General features: G+C 40.8%; 1 pseudogene; it reads left to right on the forward strand.

Moving 5' to 3' along the window:
• The first annotated feature begins 1,171 nt into the window (after nucleotides 1-1,171).
• The window catches only part of LOC114023990, a 65,726-nt pseudogene continuing 49,888 nt past the window's right edge, over nucleotides 1,172-17,009 (forward strand).

Genomic DNA, 17,009 nt, shown 5'->3' on the forward strand with positions numbered 1-17,009 from the left:
TATATGTATGTGTATATATAAACTCAAAGTAACTGAGAGAGTGAGGAGAATAGTAACAACCTGGGCAAGAGGACAGCCCTCTTGTAGGATGTGATGCATTAGCTGAGTCTTGAAAGGAGCCAGTGGCTCCCTGGGCCCACAGGTAAGGAAGGAGAGGGCCTTCAGAATCTGTGGTAAGTATTGGCTGCCATCCGGCCTCATGTTGTTTCCCCGTTGTTTCTTGTTCTGCCCTCAGGGGCCAAGCAGAACAAGTCTGATCCCTCTTCCACATGACAGCTCTTCTGAGCAGTTGAAGACATTAATATGGCATTTTAATTCACATATGACATATCTATCAATTATGAAAGCTGTTTTTAAAAACAAAAACACTAAGCTGAACCAGATGGCAGTCTCCCTGAATCAGGCATGTGAATTGGAGGGGAGCACAAGCTCTAGTGGTGTAGCAAAATTTCAGAAGACTTTTTTACTTTGCAGTTTGGGGTTTTCACGAAAAGGGGACCTTCCAAGGGGATGACCTACAGAGCTATTTCATTCCCTTCTCCACAAATGTCACCGATCAGACTGCACTGGCCATCAGAAAAGAGAATTTAACAAGCTTTCATAAATGTTTCATGCTCATCGCAGGCCCAGAAAGTGAGATGCAAATATCACTTCTTCCTCTCACTCAATCAACAATCACTTATTCAGCAATCACTCTAAACTGGGCCCGGTGCCAGGCACTGGGCATACAAAGGCAAAAGGGAAACAAACAAGGGGTGGCATTATGGAGGCGACAATCTAACGAGACAGGAATGAGTGTGTGCAAACATAGGCACATACATAATAGCAACTTGGAGTGACGCCACTCAGGAAAGGCTCACATGTGTAGAAGGGTTGACTCTTGAAGGGAGTTAACTATGGATCTGAAGAGCTAGAGGCAAGGAAGAGAAGGGAAGGCATTCCAGGCATGGAGGACAGCGAGTTGCAAAGGCACCGAGATGGGACATGGAGTGCTGTGGGAGAACAGAAAGGCTAGTCAGGCTAGACAGGCACATACGTGAAGGGGAATAATGTGTAAAAGGAGGCAGGGACCAGGTTGTAAAGGGGTTTAAAAGTCAAATGGAGAGAGAAGCAACACAGCACGGAGCAGAGGAAGCGGCAGAAGAGCAGGAGCCAGAATGGGCTGGGCAACATGGCCAGCATCACCATCACTGAGGCAGTGAAGGGCAAGATTCAAGCACTGCAGCAGAGGACTGATGATGCCAAGAAGAGGACCAGGCATCTCCAGTGGGACAGGCTGGCCTCCAGAGGAGTCAGAGTAAGTGGAAGGAGCAGTAATGGGGTGGGGCTGGGCAGGAGGAGCAGAATCTGGTTCGGCATGCTTTGTGTCCAGGAAGCCAGCTCAGCCTTAGTCTATCCCCCAGCCCACTTCTCCTTGTTCCTCTCCCACTGTCCCATCTTCCTTCAACCATCACATCCAGCTGACTGAAAAGGAGCTGGACCGTGCTCAGGAGCACCTGACTACCACTCTGCAGAAGCCAGAAGAGGCAGAGAAGGCAGCTAATGAGAGTGAGAGAGGTATGAAGGTGATTGAAAATCGGGCCCTTGAAGAATGAAGAGAAGATGGAACTGCACGAAATCCAGCTGAAAGAGGCCAAGCGCATTTCGGAGTAAGCAGACAGAAAGTATTAGGAGACGTTCCCCAAGCTGGTGATCATCGAGGGGCCCTTTGAGCTGGCTGAGTCCAATTGCTGGAAGATATAGGAGGAGATCAGACTGATAGACCAGAACCTCAAGTGTCTAAATGCTGCTGAAGAAAAGATTATCAGAAAGAGGAGATAACTATTCTTACTGATAAACTCAAGACGGCAGAGACCCCCGCCGAGTTTGCTGAGAAATCGGTAGCCAAGCTGGAAAAGACAACTGATGACTTGGAAGAGAAACTGAAATGAACCAAAGAGGAGCACCCCTAGACACAAAGCATGCCGAACCAGACTCTGCTCCTCCTGCCCAGCCCCACCCCATTACTGTTCCTTCCACTTACTCTGACTCCTCTGGAGGCCAACCTGCCCAAAGCTGACCTCTCACCAGAGGGCTCATCTTTAGCTTCTCCTCACCCACTCCTAGGCCCAACTCCCCATGTCAATGTCATGAAGCTGTCTCTGCAGCTCTCCTCTAGAGATTCCAGCTAGCCTAAGGGGCTGAGCACTTTAGGGAACAACATTTAGGGGAACCTGAGCACAATGCAATAGTGTCTTTGAAAGCATGTTGTATGATGTAGACATTTTGGAATTACCTTTTTGGTTGTTGTCGTAGCAACCATTTGTAAGCCATTCCAGATAATTCCCCAGCTCCGAGGCTGCATCTAATCACTTTTATTCCTTCTGGATGGGAAATCTTTCCATCTAAACACTGTCCCTTTTTTAAAGAAGAGTAAAAGAGGTGTTAGCTTGCCTTACTGAGAATTAAACATACCCAAGAAAAGACTCCACCATGGGAAACCTCAAATGTTCCATACCAAACACCAGCCAAGATAGAAGGGTCATTCTAGGAGGAGTTTGCCGAAAAAAGGGTGCTGTTCAGATCTTCAGCTTTAAGGCATCTTGGCTGTCCTTTTTTTTTTTTAACATTTACATCATTATCAATCAAGCAAATTACACAGACAAGACCTCTCTGAGGCCAAATTGCCTTCCCTCTCCTCTCCCACTCACAGAATGGATCATGTGCCCCAGGAGTTGGGGTATCTACTCCTAACCCCACTTCACCTTCCTTGAAAAAAATATATATATATATTGCCACTGATTAGCCAAGTGAAATTCATCTCATTATGCATTCCAGGGTATGAAGCTGCTGTCTCTAAAAGTGCCATCTCATTGTGCTTTGTATTACTCAGTGCTGGAGAAATCTTGAATAGCTTCTGTATGAAACTCGTTTTTAATTTATATATCTACACACACACACACACATACACACACACATGTAAATGTTTGGAGCTTTGTTTCTCTAGGGTAGGGAGCACCAACAGAACCCCCACTCTACCCCTTGTCTGGCTCTGAGTGCTCTCTGTTCGCAGTCTACGGGCTGGCAGTATGCTAATCTTTTTCAATTTCCCCCCCTTTTTTTGGTGGGGTTTCTGTGCAGTCTGTGTTAGGTTTGCACTGTGCAACTTATTGGCTTGAAATGTATTCTCCTTCCGTGTGGTTTATTTTGGAGTCAATCTGGAGAAAAAGCAACCAGCAAGCCACTGTTTTGATGCTGAAAATTAATAAATTGTCTTCTGAAGGAAAGAACCAGTCCCTCCAAAATAAGCCAAACTGAGGTATTTACATTTGAATCTGGAGGCACTAGAGAGCCACTGGTGTATACCGAGGAGAGCTGACATGGTCAGAGCCACGGTCCAGCCAAATGGCAGCTGTACAGAGGAGAGAATGGAGAGAAGAGCAACTTGAGGCAAGGAGACCAGGTAGGAGGAAGCTATTCCAGGACAGAGATGAGGACAAGAGGCGTAGAGTGTGTGGTCAGCGTCAGATGACTTTGATTCAACGTTTGGTTGAATGTGCTTGGTGTGGGTCTGTGTGCGTGTGTCTTTGTGTGTTGTTATTGTCTTCTGCAACAAGGAATTGGTTTGGGATGATGGTGTGGTACTAAAGAGGAAATAACTTGCCTAATGACAAAATAGACATAGTGTATAGATACAGACACAGGAGGCAGCTAGGTGGCGCTGCAGTGGATAAAGCACTGGGCCTGGAGTCAGGAAGACCTGAGTTCAAATCCAGCCTCACATATTTACTAGCTGTGTGATCTTGGACAAGTCTGTTTGTCTTAATCCACTGGAGAAGGAAATGGCAAATCACTCCAGTATCTTAGCCAAGAAAACTCCAAGGACTCAAGTATGGTCCACAGAGTCATGAAGACTCAGACACACCTGTACAATAACAACAACAACATAGATATATAGATCAAGGATTCTTAACCTTCAGTACAAGAATGAATTTTTAAGAATGTTTTGATAACCATATTACAACATAATCAATTTCCTTTATAATGCCATATATCTGATTTTGTACATTTAAAAATACGATTCTGAGAAGAGGTCTATCCATATGCTTCACCATACACTGTCAAAGGGGTTCGAGATGCAAAAAAGGTGAAGAATCACAGCTACAGATTGATTAGCAGATTCCTAATGACTGAGGTGGGTTTTCAAATGCATCCTGCACAGAGACAAGAGAGGAAAAGAGGAGGAAGGGCAGTTCTGTGTGTGCTCTGTTTGCCAGACCACTTCTAAAAAAGAAGACACTAAAAATATAGATCATCTGACATTAGCTGGAGTTCTTATGATTTATCAGGGACCCCTGGGAGTGGCACAGCAATGCCACTCCCAAGATCATCTAGTTAAATTCTAGTGACTGACACCTCCAAGGGTTACAGATGCTCACCCCTTACGGACATCTCAGCCTTTAGTAGAACAACTCAATGATTTGTCATTTATCCTCAGTTTTCATGTTAGCAACTCTAGGAATGGTTTTGGCCTCTTCTCATTTATGTCAAGTTGGGATGTTCTTAAGATTTATAAAGGGCCTGGTTTAATGATGCATGGACAGTTCTTCATAACAGAGTTACTCAAATGTCAACCAAGTTCTGATGTACATCTGGACACTGGATGCCCCCCTCTCCCCAGCAACAAGCTATTTCCAAAAGAAGTAGAATGGAGGCAAGGTCTCAGCTAGAAAAGAACAAAATAGCTTGTACGAGTTATCTGTCTGTGTGTATAAATTTTACTCTAGTACTTTCTTACAGCAAGGTCTAGTTCAACATTTTTTACTTTAAAAAAATGCCAAAAGCATTTGGGTCAAAGTTGTATATGATGTTGGATATGATTGAAACATTTTTTTTAAATTAATTAATTTATTTTTAGTTTTCAACACTCACTTCCACAGGATTTTGAGTTCTAAATTTTCTCCCCATCTCTCCCTTCCCCCTACCCCATGAAAACATGCTTTCTGATTACCCCTTCCCCCAATCTGCCCTCCCGTCTATCATCCTCCTTCTCTTTTCCCCTTCCCCTTCTATTTCCCTGTAGGGTAAGATAGATTTCTATACCCCATTGCCTGTGTATCTTATTTCCCAGTTACATGGAAAAATAATTTTTAACATTCATTTTTAAAACTCTGAGTTCCAAATTCTCTCCCTTCCTCCCTCCCCAAGCAATTTGATATAGGTTATACATGTGTAGTCATGCAAAACACTTCTATAATAGTCATGTTGTGAAAGACTAACTATATTTCCCTCCATCCTATCCAATCCCTGGTTTACTCTATTCTCTCCTTTGACTCTATCCCTCCTCAAAAATGTTGCTTCTGATTATCCCCTCCCCCAATCTGCCTTCCCTTCTTTCACTCCCCCACCCTTCCCCCCTACTTTCACATAGAGTAAAATAGACTTCCATACCCAATTGAGTGTGTATGTTACTCCCTCTCTAAGCCAAAACCAATGAGAGTAAGATTCACTCATTCCTTCTCACCTCCACCCTCTTGGCCTCCACTGTAAAAGCTTTTTCTTGCCTCTTATACATGAGATAATTTATTCCATTCTACTCCCTCCCTTTCTTCTTCTCCCAGTACATTCCTCTCTCACCCTTTAATTTTATTTTTTAGATATCATCCCTTCATATTCAACTCACTCTGTGCCCTCTGCCTATATATATTCCAACTACCCTAACAATGACAAAGGTTTCATGAGTTACAAATATCATCTTCCCATGAAGAATGTAAACAATTCATCTTTAATAAGTCCCTTATGATTTCTCTTTCCTGTTCACCTTTTCATGCTTCTCTTCCGTCTTATATTTGAAAGTCAATTTTTCTATTTAGCTCTGGCTTCTCAAGTATGTTTTAAATTCCTCTACATCATTGAATATCAATTTTCCCCCTCACTGATTACACTCAGTTTTGCTGGGTAGGTAATTCTTGGTTTTAATCATGGCTCCTTTGACCTCCGGAATATCATATTCCAAGCCCTCCAATCCCTTAATGTAGAAGCTGTTAGTTCTTGTGTTATCCTGATTGTGTTTCCACAATACTTGAATTGTTTCTTTATGGCTGTTTACAATATTTTCTCTTTGACCTAGGAACTCTGAAATTTGGCCATAATATTCCTGGGAGTTTTCCTTTCGGGATCTCTTTCAGGAGGAGATCAGTGGATTCTTTCAATTTCTATTTTATTCTCTAGTTTTAGAATATCAGGGCAGTTTTCCTTGATATTTTCTTGAAAGATGATGCCTAGGTTCTTCTTTTGATCGTGGCTTTCAAGTAGTCCAATAATTTCTAAATTATCTCTCCTGGATCTATTTTCTAGGTCAGTTGTTTTTCCAATGAGATATTTCACATTGTCTTCTATTTTTTCATTCTTTTGGTTTTGTTTTATAATTTCTTGATTTCTCATAGTCATCAGCTTCCATTTGCTCCGTTCCAATTCATAAGGAATTATTTTCTTGAGAGGCTTTTGGACCTCCTTTTCCATTTGGCCAATTCTGCTTTTTAAGTCATTCTTCTCCTCATTGGCTTTTTGGACCTCTTTTGCCATTTGGTCTAGTCTAGTTTTAAGGTATTATTTTTTTCAGTATTTGGGGGGTCTCCTTTAGCAAGCTGTTGACTCATTTTTCATGATTTTCTTGTATCACTCTCATTTCTCTTCCTTTTTCTTTTCATCTACTTCTCTTCATTTTCAAAATCCTTTTTGAGCTCTTCCATGGCCTGAGACCAATTCATATTTTTCTTAGAGGCTTTGGATGTAGGAGCTTTGATTTTGTTGTCTTCTTCTGATTGTATGCTTTGATCTTCCTTGTCACCAAAGTAAGATTCTATAGTCTGAGTTTTTTTCTGCTGTTTCCTTATTTTCCCAGCCAATTACTTGACTTTTTAACTCTTTGTTAGGGTACAGCTGTGTTTCCAGTGTGGAGGGTGCACTGTCCCAAGCTTCAGGGGTTTTGTGCAACTGTTTTCAGAGATACTTCCAAGGACCTGTAAGTTTTCAGTTCTTCCAAGGTGTACCCTCCTTTGCAAGGGCATATTGCCATTAGCATAATAGTCTTCCAGGGTTCAGTTCCTCTCAGTCCTCAGCTTTCTTCCTGCTCCTACAAACTTTTCAGCACTGTGGTAGAAAGCATAGGGTCCACTTATCTCTGCAAGACCCAAGAACCTCCCAGAAGACTCACCAGAACTGCAGGCAAGGAAATGAGGGAATCGCCTGACAGTGCTTCTCTTTGGGGGTTTTGGGAATGGTTCCCACCTTTAGGTGGAAGATGAGATTGCTAAAAGCAATGGAAGGAAAAGCAGGGACCATAAGTGAGACCACAACTAGCTCTGAAGCTAGAAGGAAGAAATGGAGCTGTGAAGCAAGGGGAGGGGACTTAGCCCAGCTTTATTAAACTCAAGATATTTCATTGTTTGTCTTTCAAATGAATTTCTCATGATGGAAAGGATTAGTGCTTACTAGATAGATGGAGGGCAAATGGAACCTTTTAGTATCAGTTTTCTATACATGGCTCAATAGGGTTGATCATTTCTAGATGCATTTTCCTTTTTAGGTTAAGAAACTAGATGGTGCATTCCCTAGTCGTTGAGATCTGGGCAGAAAGGGGGAAGTTTCAACCAAATCTTTGTTTCACTGGCTTCAAGTGTCTGGCACATTTGCTGCCATAGGGACCTAGGACCCTGTCCTGCCACCCTGGAAAGGAGCAAGAGGAGGTGTAAAGAAAGCATCCTTGTGTGTACTTAGGTCAAACCACCCCACTGAGTAGGGGGAGAATCTGGCCCTCAGTCTTTCTAAAGAGTGAACTGTTAATTAAGATTTGACAACACAGTTTAAGTACCTTAGCAATTGAAATTAGTAATGCAGTCACACTTATGCAAATTTTATGGATTTAGAACAAGCTCATGGAATAAAACAAATATGACTGATAATAAAAACCTCACTGGCCAAATCTTGCTTTATCCCTCTTCCCATGTTGATTGCTAATAGAACCCTTTTATGTGCTGAATTCACAGCAACGCACCATTATTTTGACATGCCTTAGATAAAATACATTCCAAATATTTTTCTTAAAGAAAGTATGCTACAGGAAAAAGATTTATTCTGTGCCTTGCACATATTTCATGCCCATCAAAAATATTCTTTTATCTGATGTGAGACTGTGCTGGATGGCCATCCCTTCAATAAACATTTTGTTTGCTTGGTTTTTTTTTCCCTGTCAACTTCCAGTTGCATACTTTTCTCAGTCATAAAATAATGACAGCATTTTAGCCATTTCCAATTTTATGAAGTTTCCTGGAAGCACAAGAGATTCCAAAAAGTAACCAAGTTTTTACTCAAAAAAATATGTAAGAAGGGTGCACTTTGGGGTACCTATAGCTTATCTACACCAACTCAGAATAAGTGGGATGTATTTGCTTTAAGGTAAAAACCTTACCTCCCCAAAAGAAGAAACATGTATGAATCACAGAATGGGAGAGATGGAAAGAGATATCACAATACCATCATATTTAGAGGGAGAAGGAACATTAGGAGGCTAATTTAACCTCATTATAGAGACTATAGCAAAAATCTGCCAGAGAACCATATAGATTTGCTAAGCATAGTAAAGGCTACCAGTTGAGGGGAAAAGAAGCCTGTAAATTAACACTGAGCCATGTGGACAGTGGTTAAGGACTAAGCTCTGACCACAGGAGAAAAAAAAAAGCTGTTTCTAACCCTAAGCTAGAGTTTAAGCTCCCATATTTATGTACACCAAGTACATAGATTCTCAAGTAGCATTAGGACTTTGCCAGCAACCCTGGGCCTGCTTTGAGCTGTTCCCTCGTTTTCTCTGCCATCTTCAGAGAGTACTTTTCCAATCAGTGGAAACTGTTGTATATCACATGGAATTGCTATTTGCTACTCCAGAACCCTAACTCATTCAAAACACTGATTTCTATGTGAATGTGAAAAATGAGTTGGACAATGACCATGGCTGAACCACAGAGGACACAGAGACTAGCTGGCTGAAGTTAGAAGCAGGGATCTCTTTGTTTTCCCTGATGGGTGGATTTTAAGTCCTTAGCCATCTGATGTCCCTATAGTGATGGTAGTGGGGTTTTGAGTCACTAAGTGTTAGGAACAGATGGTTTCCACTGAAATTATTGTAGAGTTTTGAGTCCTTAGACAGTCAGGCTTATTAACGTCAGAGACCAGCTAGCTAATATTGACATTACCCAGTTCTGGATTACCTATTCCCCACCCACATGCTGGGTTTTACTGAAAGAACTAATTTGATTGAAAAGTCGCAAAAGTAAATCCATCTCCATACTTTATAATCATGCCTCATGTGTTATCAGCAAGGCCCCAGCACTGCTCTCCTCTGTCCTAATTAGTGTGCCCCCTGCTTTGAGGTCTGAGCCTGGAAGGGCCAGAAGCTTTATGTCTAACAACATTGCAAAAAGTTGCAGCTAACATCCTTATTGATTTCATTTTGAAGTACAAAACACACACATACACACACAGAGGCAGTCTTTTTTTCTTTTTAAAGGAAAACAACAAATAGAGGGCAAGGACTATTCATTTTGTCTTTATATCCCAGTCTTAACCAAAATGTCATTAACATAGGAGGCACTAAATAAATGCCTGTTGGACTGGATTGGATTGAAATAGGTAACAAACAACTGAGTGGTTTGAATTCTGATAAGTTATAAGCAACAGTGAACAAAAGGATATGGTGACTTCCGTGGTGAGCCATGCCTTAGGAAGGAAAATATCCCTCAACATGCTTGGGATGATAGATAACAGCCTCTCCCTCTATTCTACCTCAGAACATGGATGTGAACATGGTATAGGCCTTAAGGGTCTGAAATATAACCATGACTGTCCACTGAGGGAAATGACTGCCCAATTTCTGATGAGAAAGAAAAAACTGGCTACTATTATGGTGAGAGAACAGGTGACATGGGAAAGATGATCCATCTGCTTGGCCCCAAAGGGCAGAAGAACTAGGAACCATCCTCAGGAGTTGCAGAGAGGCAGATTCCAGCTACCCCCAAAGTCTGGCAAGTGTTCAAAGCAAGGGCTACAGGACACCTTGTGGCCTCACTAGTTCCTTGCTTAGTTAGATCCAGGTTGAAATAAATGGTCTCTAAGGTCCTGTCCAGCTCACAGATTTAGAGATGCAGCGACGTGAACTGGCCCTATTGTTACAGTTCTTACCAAGAGCTGACTAGTAGAGAAAACACTTGCCAAAGATCTACTAGGGTCTGAGACCAAGATTAAATCTATCCAAGACATACCAGTCAGGGGGAGGCAACAGCTTCATCAACTAACAGACTTACAGATTGCCCCTACCGACACTCCCGACACTCCCTGCACTTCATAGGGACCCCCTTGATAAGCTATGTCAAAGCCTGGGCACTGTCGTAATAACAGGGCTCTTTAATACTTAACACCCAACCTCTACCAAACTATCAAAGTGATTTGAGTCTATCAGTAGATAAAGGGAGTTCCTATAAGCCAGATACAGTAAATAAAAGAGCTTATTTTTTTTAGGAGTGAAAAACCATTTCTCAGGCCAAGAGGCTGCCTCTTAGAGGCAGCACAAACCATTGAAACTTAAACTGATATCTTTTGGCCTCTCAACAAAGTGTCTGTGGTTATGTCCACATTCCACAAGAAGAGAGGTATGGACAATTGAAACTTTCCAACCAAGGCTCCCCTCTCTGTAACTCATTAAACTGATGAGGGGGAGGGAATTAAAATCCCTTGATCAACCCCTCTTTATACCATTCATCCAAGTGATGATTCAAGTCTTCTTTTATATTCTAATCTTTTTTTTGGGGGGGGGACTAAAATAAAACCAAATTAAACATTTTCTTCCTAAAAACAAAACAAAAACCCACCAAACATTAAGCATGTCTTAGTGGTGTTTATTCTTTAATTGAGAAAATATCATTTTCCTACAATGAGGTTCTTGATTGGAATTTAAGCAAAATGAGTTTTGGAGCCGGGAAATGTGCTAGCAGAGACTTAACAAAAGAAAGATTAATGTGTCTCTGAACTGCATGTGCACAATGCATACCAAAGTGAGAGATGCTGCCTGCCACCCAAGTGAGCTGAGGAGACTGGGATATTAACATTTTACAAGGGAATTTGATTGTACCAAAACTCTGGAGACCATCTAGCACAATGGCACGCCAGATAGTCCTTAGACAATATTAGACCTCCACTAAAGCTATGTTTATATTAATGTGTGGCTATTTTCCTCTTCTGTTATTATTTCCATATTCATTTAGATACCTAAAATTTCATGTAAAGACAATTTCATCGATCAAGCCATTTGAAAACAATATATATCTTCTCTTTAAAGCACATCTAAGGGCAAATGTCAAAGTCTGAAGCAGGACTCATTTCTGTTCAACATTAGCCTTCTTTGTTCTTCCATTTAAACAGTAATGTGGGTGAAATTCCTGTAGGTTAGGCTCCTCCTTATAACTATTTGCTGCAGATACAGGATGGCTGCTTCCTTATTCAGGTTGGCTACCTTGCACCCTCTATCTCAATATGGACAGCAGCAATTTTTCTCACCTTCTTGGGTGTGTGTGTGGTGGGGGGAGGGAGGGTATAATTAAGTCTGGGAGGGAGAATCCCAATAAGCCAGAGAAAGACTTGCATTGGCCATGCATCTGTAGGGATGGGAGGTGCCTAAGTCTATACAGATACTCGTTTCATTCCTACCCCAGTGGCTATACAGCCTCTTTGAAAGAATACTGGAGTCCAACGGGCATTTCAAGCCCTTCTAGATCATATTTTAACCCCTTTACCTTTTTCTTTTGAAAGCTTCCTCTCCGATCATGCTGCCTAATGGATGAGGCCTTTACTGACTCCGTTTTTCATGTTCTCCTCCTTACCACCATCCTGCTCAGAAATTATTTGGGGCATATTTCTACTGACTCATCTGTGCACATTGCTTTCCCACACAATAGAATGTAGGTTCCTTGAGGGGAAGGACACGTTTTTGTTGTATTTGTATCCCTTCAACAACTCATGCCTGACACATAGAGGGCACTTAAGTGTTTGATGACCAGAACGGAACTGGATCCATGATTTCACCAGTGTGGGTAGTGTCCTCTGGGAAACAGGGACACTAATGCCTGCTGCTGTGGCTACCCCATGGGGATGATGTGAGGCTCAAGTTAAATAATATCTGTCAAACACTTTGCAAACTGAAAATCAACTAATATTACTGTCGCTGTTACTCAGATATTGCAGTACATCAGTGATGTCTTGGTTGGGACGCTCCTGCAAACAAAGTAGATCATGCGCCACCCACACCTGCCCATTCGGTGTCATGGGGGTCCACCCAACCTGCTGGAGGCCTTCTTCAATTTCTCTTGAAATCACAAGGGTATATGGCAGCTAGGTGGTGCAATGGACAGAGCACCATGCTTTAAGTCAGGACGACTCACCTTCCTTCATTCAAATCCAGCCTCAGCTACTTATGAGTTGTGTGATGTTGAGCAAATCACTTAACCCTATTTGCCTCAGTTTCTTCATCTGTAAAATGAGCTGGAGCAGGAAAAGGCAAACCACTCCAGCATCTTTGCCAAGAAAACCCCCAATGGGGTCATGTGGAATAGGACGTGACTGAACAACAACAAAAATGGAGTACTCTGGCTATCCACTTGTCATCTCTCACTTTTGCCATGGGACCAGCTCATTTTCTCATCCTATCCTACAATCACTTGATAGCACCTCTTATTCCACTTGGTTTTTCCTGTGTGGATAGCCAGGGCAAAATCTTGAATCTCTTCAAGGAGGAAGCTCTAAAATACCTGGGGACTTGATGCAATCGACAAAGAGGAACAAGTGGAGAACCTGCCCAGCCACGGGGGACTCACTTCTTCCCCTGAATTCTGTACCAGATCTCTTCTATCATTTTGGTAAGGATACATCTCCATGTCTTATGCCTCATCTGATGTTTTGTTTTTTTCGGGGTTTTTTTAAGTCGGAGGTCACTGAACTGAATTATTTCTGTTGTTACGTCTTTCAAGGAATTCAAAATGACCCTGACAAATGGATGAGAGACAACTTGCTATAAAACAGCTGATAAAACCAAATCGATGTTTTCTCGTAATCAACAATAAGTATGATGGGATCTTAAATTTTCTGCATCTTCCAGGTGATGGTGACATGGTGATGATGTGGTCCATTGGGATCTCCTACTTACCTATATCAAGGATGATCTTGATTTGTTCAGAGTATAAGAACTTTGTGCAAATGATGGTAGGCATATTGATCAGTATTAATTGATGTTCCCTCAGTCACCTTTTCCTCAGTATTAACAAAGTCTGAGATTTTTTTTTTCCATGACTTGTTCTCTTCCCTTCCTTCCAATACCAAATAGTCCAACAATGCCCTTATAATTTTACTGCTTCCAGCATGGAACTCCTTTTATATATGCTTAGTTCAATTCATCTACTTTTCCCACCTCGTTCCCTAGTGCCCTTTCTACGTCCTTTACAAACACATACAGGACTGTGATGTAATGGTCCAAGCATGGTAGTTCTACTCTCTTTGGTTGAAAAAATAATTGAAAAAAATGGCTTTTGCCAATTTTTTCCATTTTTCTGCTGTTTTTAGTTCTCCCTTCTTTCTTCATCCCTGAAAATCCTTGGGAAGACTTTGCTTAATTTTTTATCTCTTTAAATTTTTTATTATTTTATTCTGAATCTAAGGACCAAAAAAAAAAAGATCATCTTTATATACACAGCAGAGCACAAAGAGAGGACTGTATATAAAACTGTAAATCAACATCTCATACTGCTTGCTCTCTTTAAAATGTATATAATAAATTCCACACATTACTTTCAAAATTGTTCATCTACATTTCCCTCTAAACTTGCTTCCAGTCTCTCCTGTGTATTTTTTTTTCCCAATAGCCCTCACTGGGGGTGGGGAACATCACCAATTCTCCTTCCCAATTAAACAAAGAAAGAAATTGTCGCAAATAAGAATAATCAAGCAAAAACAACCACAACCAGTCGCCATGTCTAAAAATGAACAATGCTCTTTGCACCTTGAGTCTATCACCACTCTGAGGTAGGTAACACACTTCAAAAAAGGTCCTTTGGAGACATGGGTAGTCATTGCACCAAACAGAATTCTTAAGTATTTCAATGTTGTTATTTTATAAAGTATTCTACTGTTTACTTCACTATTCATCAATTCAAACTTCCCAGGATTCTTTGAAACCATCTCTTTTATCATTGCTTATGGTACAATAGTATTTCATTACATTCATATACTACACTTTTTTTCAGTCATTTTCCAATTGATGGACACACTCATAGATCCTAGTTAACTTCTCATTTCCCCCTTTTAATTTCCCCCCCTTCAGGATCAGGAAGTTTGCTTTGCTTACATACACCTTGTCTCCCTCAACTTCCAATTTCTGCTCATTTCCCTTCTGAGTTTGATGTATTTGTATACCAAAATGGGTTTAACTTTCTTTTGTCCATTTCGTGTAAATGAAATTTACATGTGATATAAAATAAATTTACATTTACATGTCCATTTCATGTTCCTATAATGCCCACTCCCTCCTTCCTCTATATATGTATACTCTTCTTCTCACATAACCCAATTATCAGAAATCATTCCATTTTCTTATTCCTTTCTACACCAGTATCTTCCTTCTATCCTCCATTTTCTTTCCCCTCTTAACATTCTCATAACAGAACCAATCCACCTTCAGAATTTTTTGAATTATGTAGCTCTGTCAAACACCCTTCAAAGACAACAGGTTCTGAAGGGACACTAGTTTCTCCCTCTGCTAGAATGTTAACGTAACATCATCATACAAACTCTCCCACTCACTTAAAGAAATTTACCTGAGTTTTTCTTGACTCTGATGTTTCTATTTCAAAGTTCCTATTCAGCTCTGATATTTTCCTCAGAAATGTGTATAAGTCCATATACTTGTTTTATTTGTTTTTACAGTAAGCAAGTAGTATGATAAAGATTCTCAGTTTTATACACAATCTTTTTTGGATGTTTTCCTATGTAGATTCAAATGCTCTCCTTTCCATATTTAAGTTCAGATTTTTTTTAAAAAGGAAATTTGTAAAAGGAAACAAAATATTAATATGATTAGGAAATATGTCCACTCATCAGCCACCGGCCAAGAGCTAATATTTATCAATAGTCAGACTGATGTTTGTTGATGGTCTAAAAATAGGGATTCTTTGTGTTTTCTGCTACCTTCCTCGCCATTCTTTTACAAGCACTACAGAAACAGAAGTATTTGTAAAAACTGTTCTTTGTTTCATGTATTGCCATAACAAAACAATTTTCATCACTGTGTGGCTAGACTACTAGTGATACGCCTTTCCATAATTAGTAAGGTTGGTCCTCAGAAAACAATCTGTTATTAAGGCTTTGCTGCAGCCTCTCTTGCATGATAGAGCCTGTCCCAGCTAGCCGTCTACTGCTGGAGCCTTCCAGACCACAGGATCACCCACTTACATGTTGTAATGAGGAAGCAGAGTATGATGTGGCTGCTCTCATTTGGTGGTTAGTAGTAGCAGCAGCAGCAGCAATAACGATCCCACAAGTAGTACAGAGGGAAAAATCTTCCCTTGATGCGAAGCCTTCTCAATCCTTATCCATGCCTTTGCACAAATGCTCTATGACCTATCTACCAGAAACAACCAAGGCCATTAGAGAACTCTTTTAAGGAGTACCATAGCAGATGGTGCCAGCACCCTATGATATCTCATACATGGGGGAGAGGGTAATATATGATGACTCCATATCAATCAATTAGTAAGTATTTATTAAGCAGTTAGTATGTGTTCATGACTGTGAGGGATATAGGAGGTACAGAAGATTTATAGCATGAAATCTGGTTGGGGAAGGAAAAGCACATTTCCATCAAGAGCAAACAATACATGTAAGACCTTATATATCTACCGAATGAATTGTCTGGGGTGGGCAAGGAGTAGGGGAGGAGGGTAGCATGGCCTTGGACAAATCACTTCTGTCTGCCCCACATTGTTGTTGTTGGGGGGGACAGGAAATTGCTCCAGTAGGACACAGCTGCTACCAGGGAAAGCATGGTATCTTCTCTCCCGAATTAATTCTTCTTGCTAACCAGGCGCTAACTTGGGTGGTTTCTATGTTGCTGAAAAGTTTCAAGTGCTTTCAGGATACACTAAGTTTGGTGCTGGGAGACAAAAGCCAGATCAACCAGCTCTAGTTAGAGCTCTTCCTATATTATCTCCATCTGAGGAGATAAAATTCAACCTCTATTGAGCCTAGCAGATCAACAGAAGAAAGCCAGATGCTTATTTTCTTTTATTCAATTGGAATCAGAAAGAATATTTGTTTCAAGTTGTGAACAAAAATCTATATTTGAAAAACTGTAATAGTCCAAATCTATGAACCGCACAAGTCAATCTATGGATTTTTATGCCAAGACATACCCTTCGCGTTGAATAAATCCTCAATATTATCAGCTTGATTAATTGTCATTTGCCTCTTTCTCTTAAAATTCAAAGAGAAAAAATATATTATGTTTAATTGAAGATTCTGGTTACTTGGACTCTAGCTGAACAAGGTGTAACCGCATTAAGGAAAGTGGATACCATGAAAGGTCAATAAGAAATGAGCATCCATAGCAGCCAATATCATAGCAACCTAGGCAAGTTGTCATAGAGGCATAATTTGGTGTTGAGCTCAATTCCATTGAAATCAATTAAATCTAACAAAAGTATCCAAATGCTGACTATGTATACAACACTAATGTTAGCACTATGCACACAACACTGTCTCAGGTGCTCAGGTGGCTAGACAGGTAGAAGGTCTGTTCCAGGCCCTTGATGAGCTTAAAATATTGTTAGGCAGAAATATAGCTTGCAATTTTCCACCTAGGGCAAGTAGTGAAATAGACACCTGGGGCAAGTGGCATAAAAGGTACCTTCAATAAATATAATGAACAATGTTGGCCC

Source organism: Vombatus ursinus, unplaced genomic scaffold (genome assembly GCF_900497805.2).
Source record: "Vombatus ursinus unplaced genomic scaffold, bare-nosed wombat genome assembly UNPS02004457.1, whole genome shotgun sequence".
Classification (NCBI taxonomy): domain Eukaryota; kingdom Metazoa; phylum Chordata; class Mammalia; order Diprotodontia; family Vombatidae; genus Vombatus; species Vombatus ursinus.